Source organism: Nestor notabilis, unplaced genomic scaffold (genome assembly GCF_000696875.1).
Source record: "Nestor notabilis isolate BGI_N333 unplaced genomic scaffold, ASM69687v1 scaffold6614, whole genome shotgun sequence".
In the NCBI taxonomy this organism is placed as follows: Eukaryota; Metazoa; Chordata; class Aves; order Psittaciformes; family Psittacidae; genus Nestor; species Nestor notabilis.
Genome location: NW_009926764.1, coordinates 282 through 25,065, shown reverse-complemented (window position 1 = coordinate 25,065; position 24,784 = coordinate 282). Strand labels below are relative to the sequence as shown.

The window sequence follows — 24,784 nt, the reverse complement described above, 5'->3', positions numbered from 1 at the left end:
CGCCTTTTAAATCCATGATACGAAATAGAGGCGAGTGGTTGGATGGATGCACCCCATTTGTGGGGCAGCATCATGCTAAGGGACATGCTGTGACCCAAGAGCTGCTGCAAAGGTTAAAAAGATTTCTCCATTAAAAGCAGAAGCGATGTGGCTCCAGTCCAGAGGGTGCTTTCTACCCCTGCCCACCCCAATGGGTGCTGCCGTGTCCCCCCATCTCCTCTCTTTCCATCCAGATCCACTTTCTACTTGCTAAATTTGTTCGCCCTGGATTCAAGACCACGATTCTCTTCTTGTCCTAAAAACACAGCTGGGCTGCAAAAGGTGTTACTACACATGAGAGAGGAGCAGAAGGTGGAAAATATGGGCAAAGTCAGAGCAGGGAGAATGCGACCCAAACTCCAGCACTGCTCCCTCCCTCCTGGCTTTCCCAGGAAACACACCATGCTTGCTCCTGAAAATCACCTGTCTGGGCAGAGAATACCCAGCTTTGAGTTGTTACAGCACTGCCAGGGAATCTCGCTGTATTACACACATCCCGGTCCACGTGACAGTGAGACAAGTCAGCGTGAGTCTGACTTGGGAGAGGACAGGGAATGAGATGCAAACACTGAGAGGGCTTAGATAAAAATGAGTAAATCTCTACGTTCTCTGCTGGAACTGCAAATTTACTGCAAATGAGGAAATACCTGGAGTGTGATGCTGATGGGAGCTGCGAGAGGGAAATGGTAAATGGACCAGAAAGAGCATCCCCTATGAGCACCTGCAGAATACACCCCATGGGGCTGGGCAGCATAGAAGAACCCGTCTCTTTAATCAACATTCTCTTTTTTCCAGCTGCGTTGAGGTTTCCTTCATTTACATCTGTTCTTCTCTTTTGTGGAGCAACAAAAGTTCAAGGACAGCAATATTTGATCCCTAAAGTACAAATATCCCTGGGAGATGATTTCCCCTTTCATGCCTTAGTGCCTCTTTCGGTCCCCAAAACCCCAGGCAGACTTCAGCACATGGAGCTTGTCCTGAACTCATAACCCAGCTGACAACAGAGGGTAGGAAAAGCATTTGCCTCGCTTTGCTTTGCTGATATTCTGCATGTGTTTTCTCAAAATGAGAGCTCTAGCATCTCAAAAACTATTCCAAATCCACAGCTCAAAACAGAGCTAAAATCAAACCTGCTCTTGTGATTTTTTTTCCTATGGATTTCAATGAGACTGCTCACAGGACAATTAGGTAGTGTTTGTAGTATTAAGTGCTCTGGAGCACTTCTGTAACAATAGCTATTCCTCTCAAAGCCAAATAATACTGAATTAACTGTAATAATAGTATAATAACTCAACAAGCCCAGGGGGAGAATGTATGGCTTCTCTTTTTTCATGTTTGCTTGCTTTACATAAATGAGACATAATCTCTTATGATAAACTAATAGAAATATCAAACAAATCAAACCATCTCCATGGTTTTTATCCTCTGCAGTTACAATAAAAAGTCTCAGGCAATATTAACCAAATACATTTCACATGCAAATATTAGATCCCAGCCTACAGCTGTCACACTTCCAGTTGATTTCCTATACCTCCAGCCTAATCTCCCAGCTAGATGCCAAATAGTAAAACTGACATTTTGGCTTAAAAAGAGTCAGATAGTGCAGATTAACACATCTTGGATAGCATAAATATATATATATATATAAACACACACATATGAGTTCTTTTGTTTATATCAATAGCAGACTGTGTTCACCAGGTTAGACTGCTGAAATAAGACAGAAATCTGATTAAAATCAACAAATATTCAGGTCTATGCTATTTCTCTCTATTTGTTAATGTTAGGGTAATGCTTCTGAACTTTTTCCCCCTGCAGCTTCTCCTCTGGAAAAGGAGACTCCTCTTGGGAACATGTGCTGCAGCAGTGGATGTGTATCTGACACAGATCTGTTACAAGGTTCCTAAATTACAAATAAAATCCTATAGCATCTTAGAATTCTCTCAACAGCAACAACCATAAACAGATTAACTGAATAATGATATATTCATAATGCATAAGTAGCCCCAAGCACAAGACAGAACAGATCCCATCACACTAGGTGTTGCACAGAGTAGAAAGACAGCCCTTCCTCCAAAGAGCTCCCAACCTAAAATGACTTGTTATTTCAGTTTTAATAAATCCACCCCCCTGATATCATAAAACCTGGCATCATAACTGGCTTTCCTTGTAGCAATTAAATGACAAACGCAAGAAGCTACTTCATAGCCTCTCTTTATTGTAACTGCTTGGGATGCTGTTAAAGTTCATGGTAGCAAAGAGACCGAAAAGAGAGAGACAGCAGTCAGCAAATTACCAAGCTGCCACCAGGAAAGCCTTCATCTCAATACATTCTTAAATCTGACTTGCTTTTAATTCAGTCTGACCAGGCTGGAGTCTTTTTCCCATCATGTGATGGGTCAAAAATACATATACTTGTTAGAATGCAATTTGGATCGAAGGAGCAAAGGTCAGGAAATATGCTTTCATTATTCACCATAATAAGACTGAGACTTGTAGAAGAAAGATATTAATAGTGCTCAGAAGGGAATTGCTTGGCTCGCTGCTGTGGATGGTCCAGCTGTGCTGCACGAAGGCAGGACTGTGACAACAGCACAGGCTGTGGGTGCCCAGGGCCACCCAACATCACAAGGGATGCTCTGTGCCATGAGGGATGCTCTGCAGTGCAAGAAGCCCCTGGTACCCTGTGAGAGTGGACTTGCAGCATCCTTGTTAAGAAGTCCTGATCCCTTACAGGGAAACCATGCAAATATGAAACACCCATTGCTGTAAGTCCTGGAGACCAGGGAGATGACTGTCCCTTTGTCTCCTGTCATACATCCAGTAACAACCAGCAATGACCCTTCAGGCCTTAAGGACATTGCTTAGAAGACAACAGAGAAAGGTGAAATACTCCTGTCAATCAAGTCTCTACATCTCCCTCAGCTCCAACATGCATGTGCTCTTGGTGCACACAATAAATACCACCTATGAGAACAGGTCCTTCAGGAGAAACTGAGGTGTAGAATTGCAAGTTGGCTTTAGAAACATTTATAGCTTTAGCCTAAAGCATTACTTGAATACTGGTGTTCAATGGTCATAACAACTGGAATTAAGAACAACTTAATCTGGGTAGGATTATACTAAGGATTTAAGATGCTACTTGTTATGTCCTATTAAACACTGCTGCTGGGTTAATGGAGGTCCTTAGAAATTGTGGTACTGTAATGCTGCCATGGCCTTGAAGGCTAAGCTTTCCATGATACCAATGCTGCAATTACCTCCCCTTGCACAGACTTCAAATCCTGGAGGACTTGTACTCTTTGGATGCTCCCCCAAAGGTAGAATTTGAGATGTTTTAGCAAACTGATAAGTCACCTTGCACCATTTCTGCCCAAGCTGTGCTTTTCCCTCAAAGACTTCCATTTCAAGGCCACCATTCTGGTACCCATCAGCACAGCCAAAATTCACTTTAAATAAGCTGGCTTCTAGTGAAAAAAAAAAATCAAGGTATTTTAAGTCTTTGTATGAAACAGTAATTCCTTTCCTCAAGGACAGTATTTTATCTGCTGCATAATGAGATGAAGAAATCCCATCAGACTAAAGCAAGAGTTAAAAGCGCTGCAGAACTGCTCCAGGTTCCCAAAAATCACTCTGAATCTCTACAGTGTAGCTTCAGGAGGTGGTTTCATCTTTCAGCATATAAAAGCCCTGCAGGCCTCTTTCAGTATATAAATGGCCTAAAAACATAGGGAAAGCCACATCCCTCCTGAGCTCCCACGTATCTGACTTCATTAGTGATAAGGAAGATTTTCCAGAGCACCAAAACAATGGGAAATAAGCATGTGGAGATGAGGGGAGACAACTCCTCTATATGCAGACTACTCCAGGGAAGGACAGTTCAAACTGTATTATTACATTTAAGATGATTTTAAATGTGAAGAAGTCCAAGTATTCCCCTTTCTCTTTAAGCAAAGCTATGAATATGTGCTACGGCCTCAGCTCAGCATCTGCCTGGCACGAGCAAGCAAACCCAATCTGGAGATCATTCAGAAGTGGGTTATGGATCTCTTGAAACAATCTTTCTATGAGAACAGCAATAATCACATTACGAGCCAAAAACTCTCCTGTCAGAGACCCTGAGGTGTTCAGCTCAAGCCTCTCTGTTCCCCATTTTCAGCAGCCCTGAGCTGCTGATGTACATCAACTTCTGCAGACATAAAGGTGCTCCATGACCCTCAGTTAAACCAGAGGCCAACTAGTCCTGACTGGCTGAAACAGGCACCTGAAAAATCATTCACTCCTATTAGAACTTCTGGCTTTCAAAAGCCTGAAGTCTGCAAAACTGTCACAAACCCTGCCTCCTGCAAGGTCACCACCACGTCCTCCCTGCAGCAGCATGTCATGCCTCATCCTGAGTCAGGAGTAAATCCCACAACGAAACCTGCTTCCTTCTTCCTGAAAAATACTCTTTCTTCCTCAGGCTACCACTTTGATACCAATAACAGAGTTACTGGAGTCAACACAGACTTTTAGTGGCTGAGCTGGGCCCAATGAAGGGAATAGCCATGTAGTAGCTTCCTTATACTTATAACCCCAGCCATCATTCAGGAGCAGAAGTGTTCTTGGTACCTGCCTGGGGAATCTGCATGCAGGAGCTACCATCCCCTCTCATGCACTGGGTCAAAACTCATCAGCTTTGGCTGATGATTTGAACCTGAACTTTGATTCTGAACCCAAAAGCTGGATATTGGGTTTATCCCCACTGATATATCACTTAGCATAAAGAAAGAGAGTGTTTCCCTCAACCTTGCCTTGCTGCTATCCTTGGACCACAATGCCTGCATCCACACTTCATTCAATAAACCACCCTGGCTTTCTCAAAGCAAACAACCATTCAGATCAATGCACTAAGAAAAAAAACCACAAACTGAGACAGTGTAGATGCAACAGCACTGAAAAAACACAACAAACCAAGAAACAAACACAACCAAACCCCAAAGAGAACTGCACAGCTCACAACAGGCTCGGAGATTCAGTGAAGGTCCTGTGGGTTGGCTGACGTCCACTTCTGAAACCACGTAAGTCCAAGGAAAATCAATGGTGTGTCGTGCTGCACTTGCAGACACATCTACCAAAGAGGTGAAGGACTTTAGGCATGTGGGTTCCCACCAAGCATGGGGTAAGGGACAGGCTGACTCCTGTGGGGACACTGGAGGAAGGAGACCATCATCACGAGCTCATCCCAAAGGCACTGGGATCTGCAGCAGCTCTCATCTGCCCATGACACCAGAGAGGTTCCTCTGAGCTCTGCTGCTCACTCCTGGTTTAGAAACTTCCCACTTTAGTTTTTTCCCAATTTTATCTCTTTCTCCTTGTGAGTCTAAGACAGCCTGGCCCAAATCTGAACTCCATTCGAGTAAGGCAAGGCACAGACCCCCTAAAGCTCAAACTATCATTGACTTCCATGGGTCCAAGATGAGGTCCATTAGACCTGTGGATATTTTGCAAACCTTTTTCACACACTCTTCGAGCTTCAAGTGAAAGCTGGAGGATTTATCAGCAGCCCTAACTCCAAGGATGGAGAATAGGGAGAAGAAGGTCAATAGTCTGCACCTCTTTTGCCCACAGCATCGCGGCACGCTGCGGTCTGGCTGTATTTCACACCCTGCATCTCCATGGCACTGCCCAGCATTAAATACAGCTACAAACTTAGCATTAAATATATTGGCATTGAGAAGTAGAGCAAGAGTTATAGAGAAGGAGAAAAAGTTAGGTTTTCAGTGAGATTTAAAGTGAGCTGGTGAGTCAATGAGGCCGGGGGAGTGGAAGCGAGAGCCACAGTGCAACAGCTACTCTGTCTTCAGCCATGAAAGGGAAAGACAAACAAATTGGCTCAAAATTGTTCTCCTTAATTTTATAGCCTGCTGTACAAACCTCATCCATCTCACAGCAAAGCTCGCTTAGCCCACGCCGTGTTCCTAGAGCTCTCTATCCTCCTTGCCCGGGGCAGACACATCCCCTTAACACCCAGAGACTAAACCACACAGGGACAAACATGCAAGGAGAGCTGAGGCTCAACCCAAGCTCCACATAGTACCCTTAACAGCAACCTCAGCTCTTCCCAACCTCAGTTTTCCCTGCTTTGCAGCAATATCCATCCTTTTCTATTAATTTGCTCTCCCAGCGCGCTTATTATTTAAGCTCTGCATTACTTAACTCTCCAACGTGTTTTGAGACACAGTTTGCAGAAAAGGCACTATGCAAAATAAAATTGCATCTTCTGTTCTAATTTGTTTCAGGGGCTAATTACCAGTTTCATTTGGTTTCTGCACATGAACGTGTGCTGCATATTATGGATGGCACAGCTGCGTATCGGAAAGTGGTCCTTTGAGCATCAGAAGTTTCATACTTTGTTTTAACACAGCATGGGGAAGCAAAACAATAGATGGTCATTAGGCATTGACTAGCTTCCATTTTTCAACCTGGTTTTTGGGGATTTAGTCTCAATATGTGGGTTTTCCCCACAGTTCCTACCAAGCTGCTGCCACAAGCACGTTAAGCTTAAAGAGGGCATTATTTGTAGTATAATGTTTTTGTTGCTCATCTTAAACCAATATGGAATAATCCCTCTATAATGAGTTGCTATGGATGAACGTGAAGGGCTCTGAATTCACAGCACAGCCACGGCCCAGGTCTTGCTGCCCTGACACCAGCAGGAGCCAAACCTAAACCATGCATGGAAACACACTCCTAAACCTGGAATCAGTTTCAGCACAGCTCTAAACATCCAAATCTGTAAGAAGGATAAAGACAGACACACGTGCCTTTTTCCTTGGCAAAAGGGGAAGAAAACTTCTAAACTTATCTTTGGCTGAAATAAGTAAGAGAAATGCACTGAGAGCTGTCCATGAAAAGAGACATTTGTGGCGCAAGGGGAGAAAAAGGCCTTTTCTGCATCTGGAAATAGTAAGTAAGAGAAGAGCAGTGACAGGGATGCAGAAGGAGGGCATGCACCCAGGGGTGCTCCATGGGAGTGGGCACCGCCAGGAACCCCTTTCACCAAGCAAACATCTCCCTTCTCATAAAGCCTCGGGTGGCTGCATGTGATTAACTCACATCAGGCTGGAGACAACAAAACTCTGCCTGGAGAGAGCCTGTGGCCACAGGAAAACCTTCCTGGAGCCAGGCTGATGGCATCTTGGCAAGCGGAGCCCCAGGGAAGAAGCGCATCCTGCTGGCAGCCCGCCACTGCATCCCTCCCTCCTATTAACACGTCGGCCCTTTGCTATTCAGAAAGCAAAAGGCCAGAGATTTGTTTTTACAACACACTGTTAGCTTTTCATGGAAGAATACAAAGAAAAAGTACCAGCAGAACAACCTACGCATGTAAAATCACAGTTTCTATCCCCCCTGAGCAGAATGGTGCCAGGGACCAGGTACTCTGCAAGAGACTGAACTGCCTGTGGAAACTCGGAGCAGCAAAGTTGGCATCAGCCCTGGTGAGGGACAGTGCCTAAGCTGAAGAACTGGCACTGATAGAAGTGATGGAAGAAGTCTCTGTTGATGTGCAGTGGTAGCACCAAGCTCCTGCTCCTCCTGCTTTCTATAATCTATTGCTCCAACCCTCAGGAATGGCCAAAGCACAGCCACAGACGTGGTTTGGGGGGATGGTGCCTCCTCCACACGCAGCTCTTGCTCCCCAGCCGGGCTGTTCTGCATCTCATCATCCCGCCCGACGGGCCCATCCCCATTACAACTTACCCAGTGACGCCCAGACAAACACCATATTCCCAGAAGGATTAATTGCTGATCCCACAAGACTCGGCTCTGCTGCTAATTCTGGTTTAACTCCCGTGACAGACAAAGCACAAGCTCCTGCCTGTAGCCTCCCTGGCTCTTGCCCTGGCCAACCCAAGCACTGCTGAGGAATGGGGATGGAGGACGAATCTGGGATCTGGGAAATCACAGACAAACCTGCTGCAGTGGGAAAAGGGCCTCCAGCCCCCCCCAATCTCACCCACTTGTCTACCACTGTGGCCTCACAGACATTTACACTCTTATACACCCCTCTCATCTCACCCTGCTCGTGTTGCCTGGCAGTAAAAGCATCATCATGGGATATTCAGCTCATCACCATCACAGGGACACCCAGAAACACAACACAACCAGGGGGGTTAGTGCCCTTATGAGCATAAACCCTATCCACCCTGGGACCCAAACACGCACCTTGGTCCATGCCATGGTGACACCTCACTCCTCTCATCAGCTCTGCTCTTCCCAGGTCCCTGCAGACAGGAGTCACAAAGCATAAGGAGCATCCCTGAACAAACCAACACCGTCTGCCACCTGCAACCCAGGGCACTGCAGTGCAATTACATGGTGTCTAACAAGCAGAGTTTTCTTCCCTTGTAGAGCTCCTGAAATTACCAATTTCATGGTTGATTTTCCTCTGTGCTCATTTCTGGCCGTAGTGCTCACACACCCCACACCCTCCCATGCTTCCCTGCTCCCTGGTGAGGGGTGCACTGCAGGGACATTGAGGGGTTCAAAGAGCTGCTTGGAGGCTTGTGATGGGACACATGTCGCTGGTTGTGTGTATCCCAGTGCAGGAGTAATCTCCTTCCAAGCAGAGCAGAGCCATTCCAGTGCCATGTGTGCATGGGAATTGCATCTGCAGAGCCAGTCCCGGATCCCTGCCGGTATGTGAGATCAGTAACTGCAGGCACCAGGGTCTGAAGGCACTTGATGCTGCACTTTGCAACCTGCTATTCCCTGCACCATGCCCTGGAAACACAGTCCAGCCACTTCCAATTGTTCTCCATGGTCCTTACAGCCAAGATGCTCCTCCAAATCAATGGTCTTCCGGAAAACTCTTCCAAGCAGGATGCATTTTTAACTCAAGGGAAAAGGATGAGTCCTGTAAGAAGCTCCTAAGCTGCCATGCAGTTATTGGGTTAGGATTTTACTCTGTAATTCTGATCCCCAAGGGCCTGAGAGGTATTTTTCACCCCTTTAGCAATGGACTGATGAATTTCCATGGCTGTATTTCCACTCCCATGACAGCCCTTCCATTCCAGGGCCTGCATACGAAGGCATTGGTGCACATCAGTGATGCTCTGCCCATCCAGTCCCCTCACTCAAATAAACTGTACATTTACTTTCTTGCTCACCACTTTGCACTGACTTCTTCAAATACCAGACAAGGCCAGGAATGAGCACGGAGATGGAGCATCACAACCTGGACCCCAGCATGCCAAACCCATGTGCTTTACCTTTCATAGCCTGTCTGTTCTTTGAAGGAGATCTGAAAAACTGGAGTCATGTTAATCTCAACATCAGACATTAATTTTTAGCCGACAAGCATCTATGTGGCCAGAGGGGACGAGGCCTGATCAATCCCATGCTGATTTCTCATGTCAGGTTAGCTTTTATTTAATGGTGTGGCTCTCTGAAGCCATCTATCTCCAGCAGCCGCAGCTGAGTGAAGCGTAGCCCGATGTTTATAGTAACAAATCTAATAATCAAACAGAGTCTGGTAAATGACAAACTGTTTATTTTCCCCTCACATGAGGAATTCCTATAAAACTGCTGAAACATTCCATTTAAGAGTCATTTACATGGCGATGTGCTGGGTAGCGTCATAAATCACGGAAAAGAGCCTCATGAATAATTTCAGAGGCTAAAAATAATCCCAAACTGGAATATTCCCTTCATGCTTGAGCTGAGCAACATACAAGTATGTATTTTTTTACTTAAGACAAAAGGAGATGACGATTGATGGGAATTCTGAGACTCAAGTTGAGAAGCACATGCCCAGGGCCTGATGGATGATTTCAGCTTCTTGGCCTGGTGGGACCACAACAGACTTTGGACTATGCACAGTTTCCTTCCTTGGGACACCCAAGCATGGGAGCCCGGCCAAGCCTTTAGGGGACAGACACACACAGGGGAACAGATATAACACCCTAAACTATGTCCATATCTTCATGATTGGTTCCACCAAAGGAGTGGAACTGAGTCAGCCCAAAGCTTTATCCACCTCCTGTCCTTGGCAGTGCAAATACACAGAGAAAAAGAACATAAAACCAGGGTATATTGATAATCTTCCCTGTATTCAGCAACCTCTGTCATCTCTTGATCCAAAGGTCAATAAAACAAGTAAAACTGAATTAAAATGCCTGACTTCAGAGAAGAAGTACCAGATTCCTTCCAAGTTGTCAAATCTCATTTTACCAAGCGATAGCACCAGAGACATCCAATCTGTACAAGAACAGAGATCCTGACCGTGCTCCAACCCAAGCAATCTCCAGCAATATCCCAAAGGAGTTCTGCTTCAAATGATGCTCGTGATGACCAGTAGCTATTTGTAAATGAGATGCTTCCTTAAAAACTGGTGTAAAAGTAAGATCATGAGATCAGAATTGGGTCCCCACAAGTTTACTTTAACTCTGGAAGTCCCTTCGGCAGCATGGCTGAAGCCTTCAGCTGGAGGACAACTGAACCCTTGAACATTTCACTTGAAATATTTCACTTGAAATATTTCACTTCCAAGAAAAAAAAAGGGAAAACCCTGCATTCATTTCCTACCCTGCTTTAATACAAACTATGTGAACTGGGGAAGCCTTCTGACATCTCACAGGTGGATAGTGAGGTAATGAGTGGACATCTGCTCATCTCAGACTCCAAACCCCGTTTTGCTCCCTACACATCATCTGTGGCTACAACCTTCCCTGTGAGCTGGATCACCCCTTCTGCAGCAGAGGTTGGACATCTAGTGGACAGACAGCTCCCGAGAAGCTGCCACTGTGCAACCAAGGGTCATCGGTGCAAAGTCACCCTCTCCACAGGAGAGGATCCAAGGAGCAGGGGTTCACCCATGGGGAAAAAGAACCCACACACCAAGGTGTTTCTCCATCAAAAGAGGCCAAGCAGCACCACAACTAGAAAGATCAGGCCAGACTTTTGGGAGAGGTTATCCATGCTCAGCACTGGCAGAGGATACACGATTGAGGTCAAGGTGGCTCAGACACCAAGCAAATACAAGAGCCATAGAGCTCTGTTTTTGAAGCACTGTGAGCAAGCTGCTCTCTGATGCCTCAGCAGCATTGCCAGGGAACTGGGGCACCCAAGGGGCTGTGTAATCCCAGCAGACCCAAGGGATTTGGCTCCAGAAGTGGCAGCTCAGGTGAGTCACCCATTATCAGCCCTTCCAAAGGCTGGTAGGAGGTGCCAGGTGTATCTTGGGAGCTGCAGCAAGACCTGGGCCACCAGCTAGTGAACTTGTTCAAGACAAAGCACTTGCACCCACCAGAATGGCAAACCAGACCCTGCCCACAGCCTGATGACTTCATACAGTCAATACTGCTCAGACAGAGACTCCTGAAGAGTCCGTGGCCCTCTGCAAACAACAGCTTGAAATGAATGAATCAATCATACTTTTATCAAACAGTATGATTGATATAAACCCAAGCATTAGGAGCCATCCCAGGTACCCAGACAAAGAGCTTTCTTCAGGCCTCAGTGAAGTGTGATTCACTTCAGAAGAGGCTGAGATCCGCACAGCTGCCTAGAGATTCAGCATGCCCAATTCCCATTAAAATGTAGGGTTGGAGAGGAAAAGAACTTCCATGGGAAGGTCAATTTTCACTCTAACTTTCTAATTTATAGACTTAAGCAGCTCAGGATGGAAGCTCGGATGGGCTCTGCATGAGAAACTAAAGCTTTTGGAAGGCTCTCAGCTCTCCAAAAGGGGCAGCATGTCACAGAGTACCAAAGAAAGCAACACCATGGGATGAAACAGCAGTGCAGAGCCTGATAGACCTTATTCTTCTCAGCAACCCTATTAAACGCATCAGGGCTGTGTGCCTTTTTAAGGATGCTGGTCCAGGCATTGTAAAGCAGAGAGCATCCAGTGGACGTCTGGTCCCCTCGCTATGACTGGTGAAATAGCAGTTGTTTGGAAATGGATTGCACCATTGAAGAGCCATTTGAAGTTGCAGAAAGCCTGGACAGCATCCAAAGGGAGATTGGATCAGGGCACGTTGCCGGGACCAAACACGCTCCTTGAAGCACTAACATCTTTGGGGGAGGATGAGCCTCCCTGTTCCATGGTCTGATGTTGGGGAGCCCAGAGTGACCCCAGCCTCTTGTCAAGAAGAGATTACTCTGGAACAAGGCCTGTGGCAGGGAAAAAGTCAAGCCTCACTTCTCAGGACTTGTTCTCCACTGCCCGCTCCCAAACATCTGTCAACCCATCGCTCCGTTTCACTGATACCTTATCCTGTTTTTGCACAATGTGCTCTTCTGCATCATGACATTGACTTGCCTGCCAAGGACATGCAGGGGTGAACGGAGGATTCAGTGATAACGGAGTTTCAAAGGGCTCTGGGAAGGAGCTCAGAGGAGGAGAAGGAGTGTGCAGAACAGCCTCAGTCAAGTCTACAGGCATCACAAGACAATCCGATGTGGAACTGTACTGTCTGGGGAATGCTTCAGAGGAACCCCAGCACCCAACTTCAGAGTCCCATATGTTTTGATAACAGACTGTTAAAGGCCCACTTCTATAAACACAAGTCGCATTTTGTATAGATATGGGCTGTAAATGTTATGTTAAAATACCTCAATTGCCTTGAAGCTGATTCATGCTCTGCAACTGCCAAGGGAAAAAAAGCCCAGTGAGGCCGGGATATTTCAGCTTGCTATCTGAAGTTATTTATAATAAACTCTGACTGAACTGAACACAGCAGGCCAAAAGAGCAGAGGAAGCAGTGATGAAGGGTGGTAAAGCTCACACTGCAATCCATCACCCCTGCTGCAGAACCGGTGTTCAAACAAGGCAAGGTCTGGCTTCCATCAGGCAAAGCCAGGAAATGCAGGGTTAAGGCCAGCTTGAACTTGGTCCTTAAGTGACCCCCTGACATTGCTCTGGGACTCCAGCACCGCTGCCATGAGGGGATGGCTTGTGACTTGTTTGCCTTTGGCTCTTCTCCGAGCAAAGGCTGCAGAAGGACTCAGAGATCCCCTTCATGGCCCCCCCTTTATGTGCATGGGTCAGACTGTACCAGGCTGGCGAGCAAACAGCTCCATCTCACCCAACTGCATCCCCACCTCCTCGCTGTTACAACCTGGTATTAGGAGACAGTAAACTGCAGGGCTGACTCAGAGGTAGCTGAGGGTATTTTGCCCTCCCAAATTTCTCTCCAGCCTATGAAAGATCACAGGCTGCCAAGAAATGATACCTCAGATGTAGCTTCCCTTTCTTGTGATAAGCCGGTGGCTTAAATCCATCCTTCAACTGATACTGCTGCTGACATTGACCCATCCTGGAGAGCAGAGATGTGCTTTCAAACACAGCATTTAGAGCTAAACTGACAACTTATCGGGACAAAGCGGTACAGAGCAGGCAGGGGATTGATTTTACCTAACTGATCCCTCCTGTCTTGCGTAAGGGCAGACTCCACAGCCCTTACCAAAATGAACAGTCCTGCTGGGTTGCCACGGGACCATGGGAGCACACAGGCACAATAGGGAACAAGCACTTTTCTTTGGTGAAAGCTCCATGCAAAACCCAGTCTCAGATAAGCACCAACAATAAAATACCTGATAAGCTCACAGCAAGATGGAACTGATGTTGTCCATGTAGTGCCCAAAGCTTTACACCATTTAGCTGAAGTTATTCCCTTCCCCTTACTTTTAAGCTCTGCCTGTCCCTCAAGCCAACAGTGGCTCTTCTGGAGCATCTGGAGAGCACTGACACACACGCTTCTATATTAGTGCTAATCTCTGGTACCTGTTGCTCAGAAAACTTCTGCTCTGTGCACGTGGATATGAGCTACTTTGAAGATGCTTTCCAGGAGGAATCACCCAAGTCACAGCCTCACCTCCACCACTCGCTATTTGCATGACCCTTGGCAAGTCACCACATTACTCCTCACTCTGGTTCCCTTCTTGCTTTCTGCAAAAGGCAAACTCACTCTTTGAAGCAATCTCAGCCCCAGACTGCCTCTTACTTTACACTCTGCAGCACTGGCAGAGGCTCTGGGCTCAGCCTAAGTGCTGCCCTGATGCAAATGCTAATAATGCAAATGGGCTCATCATTAATTTCCCATGCACACGAGAAGCAGGTCTGCGAGCTCCATCCCTTGATGAACATACATGGGAAAGCCTGGTAGGTACTTGTCAGAAACACAACAGAGCTACAAAAAAAGCAGCCATGACTCAGCAGGGCCTGGGAAATTTCAGTGAGAGACATGTTTAACAAAGAAATAACAAAAAGAAAGCAAAACCAGAATAAATATGGCCTTAAGATGACCCTCCATTTTGCTATGGCTGAGCATTGATTTTTTCCACCCTCCTCTAGCAACAGTGTAAGATTTCTGTTCATCATAACAGGGGCATCAAGCTATAGGTTGGAGATGGAGCCATCAGAGCGGGACTTGTACATGCACAAACACGGAGACATGGTCAGAAAAATAGGGTAAGCTTACGACATGGGACAAAAGCATCTGGGCAACTGTGAAATCCCTCTTTATCCCTCACACTGGCCTCAACAACAGAGTTACTTCCAACTTAAGCAAGTCCAGAGCTCCTCTTTTAAATACCAAATCATCAGGTTCAGACTTAATAGTGAAAATGAGAATAATCTCTTCAAAGCCTATATAAAAAGTAGTGGTTTTTTGTCCAGAGCAGGGAAGTTCCAGATCACATGGACACTAAAACTAAGCACTCTCAGAAGTGAGCATTTTACTGATCCTCATCAGAGAGGCAAAGGACAGCAACATGCAGAAACTAAACCAGCTTTTGTGCAGTAGACCCATGCCAGCAAGACATTGAAGAACTTACCCTGCGCTCACTTTGTGCCTTGATAAGTGATTTAAGAGCCCGTGGTGGTCACCAAGCCCTTCACGAGCCTCTCTTCATGTAAAATACACATGATTCAGTGTTGAGTGAATTTTTACTGCTGCCTTATAAACCCCTGTGAGGTCGAGGTCCAGGAGACCCACGCCAGCAGTTGTGACTGTAATAAAAACATTTACAGCACTGGTGTATGCTTGACTCTGCAGAAAGAGTCTTCAGGATCACCGACAAACCCCACAACCACAGCTGAAATAGAACACCCTTCTGACTTCTGCTCTTCCATTACCAATGTTGGTAGAGATGGAATTCAAATCTTTAGTGGGAAGCGAGGTGAAGGGAATCCCAGCATATTTACAGACGTGGCATTTACCAGTGCCCTTGGGAACGGATCCAAATCTCTTTCCTTGGGAACATATTTAATAGGACAGCAACCTTCCTGAGGTTTGCTTCCCATCACTGTCATCTCTCCCACCTGTCTGCCCACGTCCAGAAACCCAAATATGTTAAATATCAGCCTAGGAAAAAACAAGATTTGGGAGAAATAGGTGATTTTTTTCGCCTCCTTCCTCAGAAGTTGCTCTGTACAGTTCAATCCTCCAGGCTATAAAATTCAATGAGCCATAATGTTCCAATTGCTACGAGCCGCCTAGTCCCCACCATGCCAAAGTATCTCAGATTTAACAACAAAATTACAGTGTACATTATACCATTACAGGCTCTGCAGAAACACACAAAAGGGCCTGGTACTAAGAGGCCAGGGATATTCAGAGTGTTTAGGGCTAAATCCTGCTCCTGGACAACCAGCTTACCTAACCTGGAACATATGGCTGAAGAATAGGTTTTCAGTTTCCTTTCCAAACCCAAACTGATGCCTCCCTACACTCCTCCACAGGTGGAAACCCAAAGATAATGATAAAGATCTCATGGATTTATTATTTCACCCCAGGGCTTCCATCAGCACCTCGAAGTCTGCCAGCATCTTCATGGACAAACCCAACCAAGGAATAAATTGGCTTGCTATCTACCTCCAGGAGAAAGGTTTTCATTCCTTTGCAAAATGAAGTCCTTTTTGCTAGAAACAACAGCATGAATACACACAAATACATATAAAAACATATATAAAGTATGTAGACACAAATACTGCGTTTCTGTGCTCCTCTGCTTTCCCATCAGCTGTGCCCAAAACCTAAGCCCAAAGAATATCTATTTGCAGCACCAACAAGCATAGCTTGCTTTGGCTCCTGGGGAGCTCTTCATCCTTTCCGCTCTCTGTCATCCCCAGTGAAGGAGGTGTCAGTTCATGCTTTCTCTCCTTAACCACATCAAGAAGCAGCCTGGGCTGGAGCTCCTCTGAGACAGGAGCAGATCTCTATGCAAATACCTGCGTTCCCATCCCAAGTGTCAGAGGGTTTAACTGAGTAACAGGAACATCAAACCAAAAGGCATGGGTGGAGAGGAGAGCAACGGAGATCAAAGAGTTTGGGTACACCAAGCTTCATGAGGATTCCAGGGGATGCTCTCCCTGAAAACATCCCTGTTTGTAACATTCGTCCAACATCCCAGTGAATGTGATTCTCCAGCACTGTGGAACAGGACAGATGGCCCAAACATCCCATACGATAACTTGTGGTTTACGTTCTGCAGCAAGATCTACCAAATACTAAACATTGAGGCAAATCCTCTTCTTACTTTGCACCATGAGGATGGAGGAAAGGGGCCAGGAGCAGTCACACAGCTTGAATTCACCCTCTGAAGGAACCACGATCACAAATAGTACACACATACAAAGTCATCTTATTTCTCCGGGTGGTTTTTGGAGGCACTGCTTCTGAGCAGAATTGCAAGATACTAGTACCATTGTGAGAGCACAACAATTTCCATCTGTCAATTGAAATGGGCAAAATTAGATCTTGAAGCTGCACATTTAATCCATTGCCAAACTAGTCTGCCTGGTACAGTGCTCAGAACAGATTTTTATTAAGGGAAAGAAAGAGGAAAATTGTCTTTTACAGCTGTATCTTGTCAAAGCTCCCCTCCTCCTCCTGGCCAGCCAGCTCTGGAGTGACCGCTCTGATATTTCCCTGCGGCAGGAGGTTGGAAACAGCCCTGGAAGCCCGGCACAGAGCTCATCAGCCTCTAATTCACTTCCAGTTTGTCTCTATGCAGGCTGATGACTCCTAATTGCTGGTTTAGAAATACAGTGCATACCCTGATGATCTGAAGTCGGTCCAAGTTATCTTAGAATTAACTATTAGGGGAGATCACATAATAACTTTCCTCCTATCCAGGCTAAATATTCAGTTTAAAGTGTATCTTACTTAAAATCACAAGGCTGCTTCGGCAGCTGGATTAAGGGATTGAACACAAACACCAGATGCTACCTTAAGAATTAAGGGAAAAATCTGACCTCAAATTCTCTTAAAACATCTGCGTAAATAGAGGTAGCATATTTCTTGCATGAGTTTTAATGCTGGTGGCAAAGGTTGCTGTTGCACGGGTTGGATGCCCAACCAGGTTGATTTCAGTCTGATGTGTGAATACAGTAAAACACACCTGCACGTCTTTGGGTGTGCAGTCCACGGAGCCAAGGCTGTACCCCTGGGACTCCTCCTTATTCACACCAGGGTAAGGAAAGGGCAGACCACAAGCTACGTGCATCATGCAGTGGAAAACTAATCGGAGCTCTGTAAGGAGGCAGCTCAATGCTTCTTGTCTGCAGAAGCAACTTAAAAACAAAACAACAACACGCAGAGAAAAACGTGATTCCGAGTCCATTCATTGCAAACTAATGTCATCCTGGTTGCTCTAACAGTTACTCCAAACATGTCATTCAGATCGTGGCAGATAAAGCTGAGATTTTGCTTCCGAGTAAGCCCAGGTAGATGCTGCTGCTGCCTGGCCCCATGGGAGCCAGCGAGAACCACAAAACCAAGTAACAAAAGCCAAGGAAAAGGTAAACTTAAACTCAACTAGAATAGATCTAAAACAACTTTTGTATTTCAAAAAACCTCACCAAAATATAGTAAAGCACCTTAGAAACAAATGTATGAAAACGGAGAAAAATATCTATATCCAGCTTGGGGTTACAGCGCATAAAATTCATCTATAACATAAAGAAGAGATTAGCTATATAGGTCTTCTGCCCCCATTAATCAGCGCAGCTCAACTCATGTGATATACTGGTTTATGTTCCTAAAGGATTTGCCATCTAGGCATGCTGGAAAAAATACATATGGACTCAATACATAAACCAAACTTGTAAACAAACTGCAAATTGCAACTGTATTTATTGGTTCCCACCAGATTTGAGAGGTGAGAAAAGTGAAGGCAATTGGGAAAACTTTACAAAGTGGAGTCTGGGATACATCTCGTAAATGCCTGGAAAAGTAGCAAATTAATGGCTCTGAAGGCTGATAAATCACAGCCTGAAAATAACAAAGTAAATTGTAGCTGTTTCACAGAGATTACAAGTAATCTTTAGTAAAATCTGATGCAACAGGTTAACATCTCAGTTTCTCACTGGAGGGGAATATCCAGTTCAGGGCAATTTAAAAAGTCACAAAAGGAAAACCAGTCAACCTTACGCCATCAGACAATTCCATATTTCCATTCTTGGGCACCAGCACTGTATCTTTTTTAATGATTTCCCTACCTTAGCCAAAGACATCCTAAAATAATTGTAGTATCTGTCTCCAGTGAAACGATACGTATAGTAAATTTGGATACGTGGATGCAGAGAGCTAACGTCCGAATCCATTGGCTTTTGTAGCAACAAAAGAGAGAGGAAGAACAAGGTGGGCAAAATTCTTCTAAGCACATATGTGAATTAAACCTGCTTGGAAATAACTGCTGCAATCCTGACTTGGGACAACACTAAGATAAACCCCTAAAACTCTGAACAGCTGCACACTCAGCTTGGAATTCAAACACCAGATCAGCAGGGCCAGAGATGAATGGGGTATCTGGAGCTCCAGTACAAGGTTGGTCTCACCAGCATAAGGGAAAGATCAGAACTGGGGGTGAGGAGGGGTTCACCATGATTCTATTTACTGAATATTACACTTCATTAAAGTCAAAGATCTAATTTTATTGTCGTTACTTATCCTTCTGATTTACTTCATGCTCCCTGCTCAGATGGACCTTTTTATTCTTATTATGAATCAACTCCATTTCATCAGACAATTTCACCAGCATCGTATCTGGTTTTATGGTTTCTCTACACTCACACTTCTGAGCACATACAGGTATTACCCACACCATCAGTCCCTGCTGCAAAGATCTACAGCAAAACCTCATCCTCTTTGAAAGTATTTTTGTCATTAGCTCTGCATCCCCCTTTTTTTTCCTGTTGTGAAAGTCATTTTGGAACCAGGAGCCAAGCACCAACTAATGCCTATTTGAGTCTGCACAGAGCTTAACACCTTGCTCTGAGCAACCTGCCCACACTGACATTTGTCTTAAATACCACAGGCTCCAGCAGCTTTGCCATAGGACAGGGATTTCCAACACAGATCCACACTCCTGAATCTGGTTAGAAGTCAGGAATAAAAGCCATTTCACAGAGGTACAAGCTATGAGCAGCACTTAAGGGATTCAGGGTGCAATACAGAGGTCAGAGATGATGGGTTTGGGCCGTGCCAGGGGTGCAGGGACCACGACAAGCCAACAAAGATATCTTCTGTTGGTCTTAAATACGAAGCCCCGGACTAAACTGTTGATGAGATGTACTGAGCCAACACAGAACACTGAAATGGAAGGAGCTACACCACATGTGGACAACATATTTTTAGCCGAGTAACAATTTACAAGACTTTTCTTCCTTATGTTTCCTAATTGCTTGTCATTCAGTGGGAGATGCTGCTGGGTGCACAGCACCTGCGCCTCTCACCAGATTCAGTGGGCGTCGTGGATGCTGAGCAGCTCCCAGGATGAGGCCAGAAATACATCTCTTCTCTAGCGGGTTTTTCCACAGCAAGCTAAATATTTTAACTGCAATATTTATATTCGGGGATGACAAATGATGATTCGGTCAAACCCTCCCCATTGCACTTGTCAGGAGACAGCCTGAATAAGAACAGATTAAAAGCAAAGGCTTTCTGATAAAGCTCCTCAAATCTGATACATGCTTATTTATAGAGCGATCAAATGAAGTTTGTCAAACTGGCGGAGAGTCCAGACCCCATCGCTTATACCCACATCTCCACACGCTTCAGCGTAAACCCCCCAGATCACAAATTGCAATGCTCCCACAGACACGGGAGCCAGAACACATCAATCGTGCAATAAGGAATGAAGAGAACTGCAAGCCTCATGTCAGAGAACAACTTATAACACTGCCAAGCAAACAGCCTAGCCCAGTACAAAGAACAGGGAGAAGGAGTGAAGACCAGAGTGTTACAGACGGAGCAGATACACCATGTTGCATGAAGTGCATTTTTTCATCATCCAAGTGTATAGACACCTAAACCGAGGAATGTTTGGAAATAACACACAGGATGTTATTCTGGATGTTAGGTCTGCCCTGAAGCGCTTATAAAGGCAACAGCAAGTGCTGCAAGAAGCACTTGAGAAACTAAAAATGATTTAAATAAACCCCAGATTTGATGCATGCAGAGACTCTACCCAAAGACGAGAACAGAGCCAAGTCCCACAGAAATCAGCTGGCACCAACCAGCTCTGTAGCCACTTGAGAAAATAAATCAGCGGAGGGTTTTTTTCTGACTAAGGCACAGAGAACTCAACCTATAATGAATCACTACATGGTTTTATGAATCACAAAATAACCAGCAAAGTTGCTTGAGCCTTATCAAAGGCCATGCTGCAAAAATGATGCTTGGTGCCGTGAAGGAAAGCAGTCCCAGTTTATAGCCCATAGTACAGTAAAACCCTTGCAGCAAGGCACAAGGATGGTGGAGCTGCTGATGGCTACCCCAGCCCATCGCTGCGTTACACAGACGTGAACCAACAAGGACCAGGAGCTGCATCCGAATCCCCCCCAAGACACAGGGACACCCAGGGATTGATAAAAGGTGACTCAACACCTCCTTGATCAACATGTTAGCAACAGCAAAATGAATATATTACAGACAACATCCATTTGGATACAGGCAGAGCTCTGTGTTTCTGCAGAGCCATCAGTTAACAGCGGCGCTTGGCAAGAGCCAGGAAAGGACCTCGGAGGATGGCAAAACCCAAAATCTGGCTCTATACCACCCAACGTGCTCAGAGTACACAAAGTCCCACCCACAGACCTCTATAAATAAACCCATGTAGGAGATCCAGGACTGAAAAAATAAGTTTGCTTCCAATTATACAGCTTCTTAAGAGATACAATACAACTTAACACTGAAAACTCAATTTTAATCACTGCCCGTGCCATAAGAGCTATATTCATGTTGCTTATTTGCTCTAAACTCTCACCTATAAGGGGGTTTCAGGTTGAAGTTGGGTTTGGAGGTAACCCTGGAGGCTTGGAAGGGGACTCCTGTGTGGGCGCTGTCACTTCAGAAAGCTGAAGAATGACACTACACAGCAAACAGCTCAACAAAAGCCAACCGTGACAATCAGACCCAGTCTGAATGCTTCCTGCTCCTTTGATTAAACTTCCATGGACACGACTCTTTGATTATTGCTCCTACACCTGAAAATCAGCTCCTTGCACATCTTTTGCTTTCTGCTGTTTGAGAATTCCAAAGTTTCTTGGGTTTATTAATACAAAACCCACGCAAATGAAGGGGGTGGGGCAGGATTTTTCCCTGCTTGTTCTTAACATTCCCAAACGCAGCTATTAAAAACCCAAACGTGCATCTACTACATCTGCCCTCTCCGTGGTTCTCCTTCCGATGCACGGATGCGTGCCTCTGGCTGGGCAGGCTCCCTGCTCCGAAAGCTGATCCCAGCCCCACCTGTCCCCCCGAGAACCAGGCAATGGCTTTTTTTAGCCATTTCTAAGCCTGGCAGTAACCCCCCCTGCTTAAGCTGCAGAACCAAACCATGCTTTTGACCCCGCCGTGGAGGATTTCCACCTGCTCCAGGCCACAGGTCTGGGCTATCTCTGCTGCCGACAAATATTCGGAGCGGGCGAGCAGCTTTCGTGGTTCAGGAGATCTGGATTGATGAGCATTTGCCAGGAGCCCCACGTGAGATGTACTCCACAGCAATCCCCAAACTGCATTTGGGGTTTTGGATGCTGACGTAGATGGACTGAGGTGGGATGAAGATCCCTGCCTCTGCCAGGAGCATCCCATGGGATCATCCCTGAGAACCGACAGGGACCTGATGGGAACTGGACCCTGAACCTGCAGGATGGGACAGGACACCCTTGCTTTTCAAGGCCTGCTGGATAGACAGACAGCTCTGTTTGCAGCCCGGGGATTCAGGGGTGAAGTCTTTCTATGTGGTGGCAGGGGGAAACATGCATAAGTTTTGGAGCTGAAACACAGCAGAGAAGATGCACAGAGATGAACTCCCAGACTGGGAAACACTTGGTGAGCACAGGCAGAGGAATGACATGGACATCAGAGGACATGGAGCAAAACCTTCACCCCCTCTCCCCAGAATAAACCCTGAAGAAAGCAAAAAAGTCTCCCAGCAAGAAAAAGCACCATCAAAGGAAGGTACCGGCTTTAGAGTCAGATTTTAGGGGACTTCACATTCTTCCTTTTGTAACAGAGGAAGATTTTAATGGAAACGTAAAGTTCATTATTGTGGTTTATGGATTTATGCTTCTGAGTGGGCAGGAAGAGTCACCAAAACTGCATGACTGGCCAGAAACCACCTTTGTGTTGCCATCTTCTCTTTCGAGTTACTCTTCCCTTGGGACAGGCTCCTGGGGAACCTCAGCCCTTATCACACCACCCATTCCTCAAGTCACCCCATGTAGCCGCTTTCCAAGTCCCAGTCCCACAGCAGTGGCTTGCTCCTGAGCTGCCTGACCTCCGGTTGCCTATGGTCTGACATGAGCCACCCACCACCCAGACGCAGCACCAGCTCCTGAGCAAGACACACATCTCCTCGCCCTGAGGTTGCTCAGCACAGCTTCATTAAGCAGCTTCAGAAATCACAACCACCAGCTACACGGGCGCTCTCACCAAGAAACTCAGAAGTGAACACCAAAGGATTATTCTCCCTGTGACATGTGAGACTTCTGGAAACCAGGAGAAAGGGGGGAAATATCCCAGCAAGGAGCTATTTTTGCTAGGAATAGGAGTCCCTATTGCTGCGATACATCATGAGCTTTGTTCTGCTACAACCAAAACAGCACTGACATCAAGAACACTACAACACAGGGCTGATGGAATTACATTAGATTTTGGCTTCACTATTAACCTACCATGACAATTTCCACCTAATGTTATGTCAGATGGGTAAGTTTTGTAAAGGAACTCACTCTCCTGTGAATTCTGAGGTGATGCTGAAAGGCAAAATCAAAGCAGAGCCTCATCCTACAGCAGCATGAGCACACCTGAACTCTCTTCCACACAACCTCCTTCGCTCCGTGCTGATGCCGCTTCATTCTCCTCCTGCTGCCAGTTCATTTTGCAGCTGTATCAGCTTTGGGGATGTCAAACCCAGAGCACATGTAGGAGAGTGGGATGCCACCAAAAAAGCTGAAGGAGAAGGCTTCTCCCTCTCACCTGCCCCCAAAGTTTTGAAACAGGATAACCTGCTTTAAGGGAAGAGATCCATCCTGACGCCCTCTCAGCTCCAACAGAACACAGTGTCCTTTCCAAACCCCTCCAGGACTGGCTTTATCACTTTCTTGTTATGGAACCATCATTTACATTTAATATCTACATAACTAAAGCGTTGCTGAGGAGGTGAACTACTTGTTTACATCTCTCTCCCATCGGCACGCGTCTATCAGCCCGCTTCCCCCCTCACAGAGGTGCCAAGTGGAAATCTCTCTGCACAGGTCAATAGCTCACATAAACCTAGTTCCAACAAGAGGAGCCCCAAGGCCTTAAATATTGTGAGGTTTCCCTTTGATTATTTTTCCTAATAACAATCCAAAGCAGCATTCAGGGAAGGATTGTGCAATTCTTCCTCCCAACAACACTCAACTTGGGGGTGTTGCTGAGGAGAACAGTGAGCTCAGCCGCACACGGGTTGCTCTGGTTAACTGAAGTGAGATCAATAATAACCATATTAATAAATAATGCTTTTAATAGCAGCGGCAGGATGTAGGCAGCAAACTGCAGGCAGGTACCGGGGACAGGTAAAAGCACGAATTATCTGCACCATGTCAATGCTACGGAGCTGATGTGCAGAGCAAGGCTAAAAGCTCACTTTGTGAAGATTATCAAGACAGACTGACAACTCTCTGCTTGCACACAAGCATTTCGGGTAAAATTCAATTTGCTGCATGTCACAGCTCAGAGGAGCGCACTGCTCTTCCTTATTTAACATTAATAAACCAGGTAACGGGTACAGGGGAGGGGGAGAGATTTAGAGGTTTGACTCTTCTCTCCCTTCCGTGCCTGCAAGTTGCAAAAGAACAAAAGCAAAGGGGAGTTTTTGGGACCCGAGGCATGTGCCTTCTCCAAAGCAACTCCAGCCCATTACATTTCTCTGCGAGGAGAAGGCACACACAAGCTCCGAGCTGCTCTCTTATATAAACAGCGTGAGGGTCAGCGCCTGTCTGAAATTCCCCACTGTGACTAAAATAAATAGGAGGTTGTCCTTAAACTTTGCTCCCCGTCACCCCACCAGGAGATAAGTGAAGCTGAGGGGTTCTCCCCTCTGCGGGTCCTGGAGGGCTGCGGCTCAGCACCCTGCAACCCCAGCGCGATGCTGAGGCCAAGCACCTTGTCCTGCCACCCCGTCCCTCTCGCTCCCACATGAGACAGTGGGACAAGACTGGTGCAGCGAAGGGACCTCAGTGTGTGTGTCCCCCAAATGAAGTCAG

General features: G+C 46.0%; 1 protein-coding gene across 1 annotated transcript in view; it reads right to left on the bottom strand.

The window, feature by feature from the left end:
* The window catches only part of LOC104405115 (voltage-dependent T-type calcium channel subunit alpha-1H-like), a gene marked incomplete at both ends in the record, with an annotated part of 147,842 nt that overhangs the window by 122,780 nt on the left and 278 nt on the right, over positions 1–24,784 (bottom strand).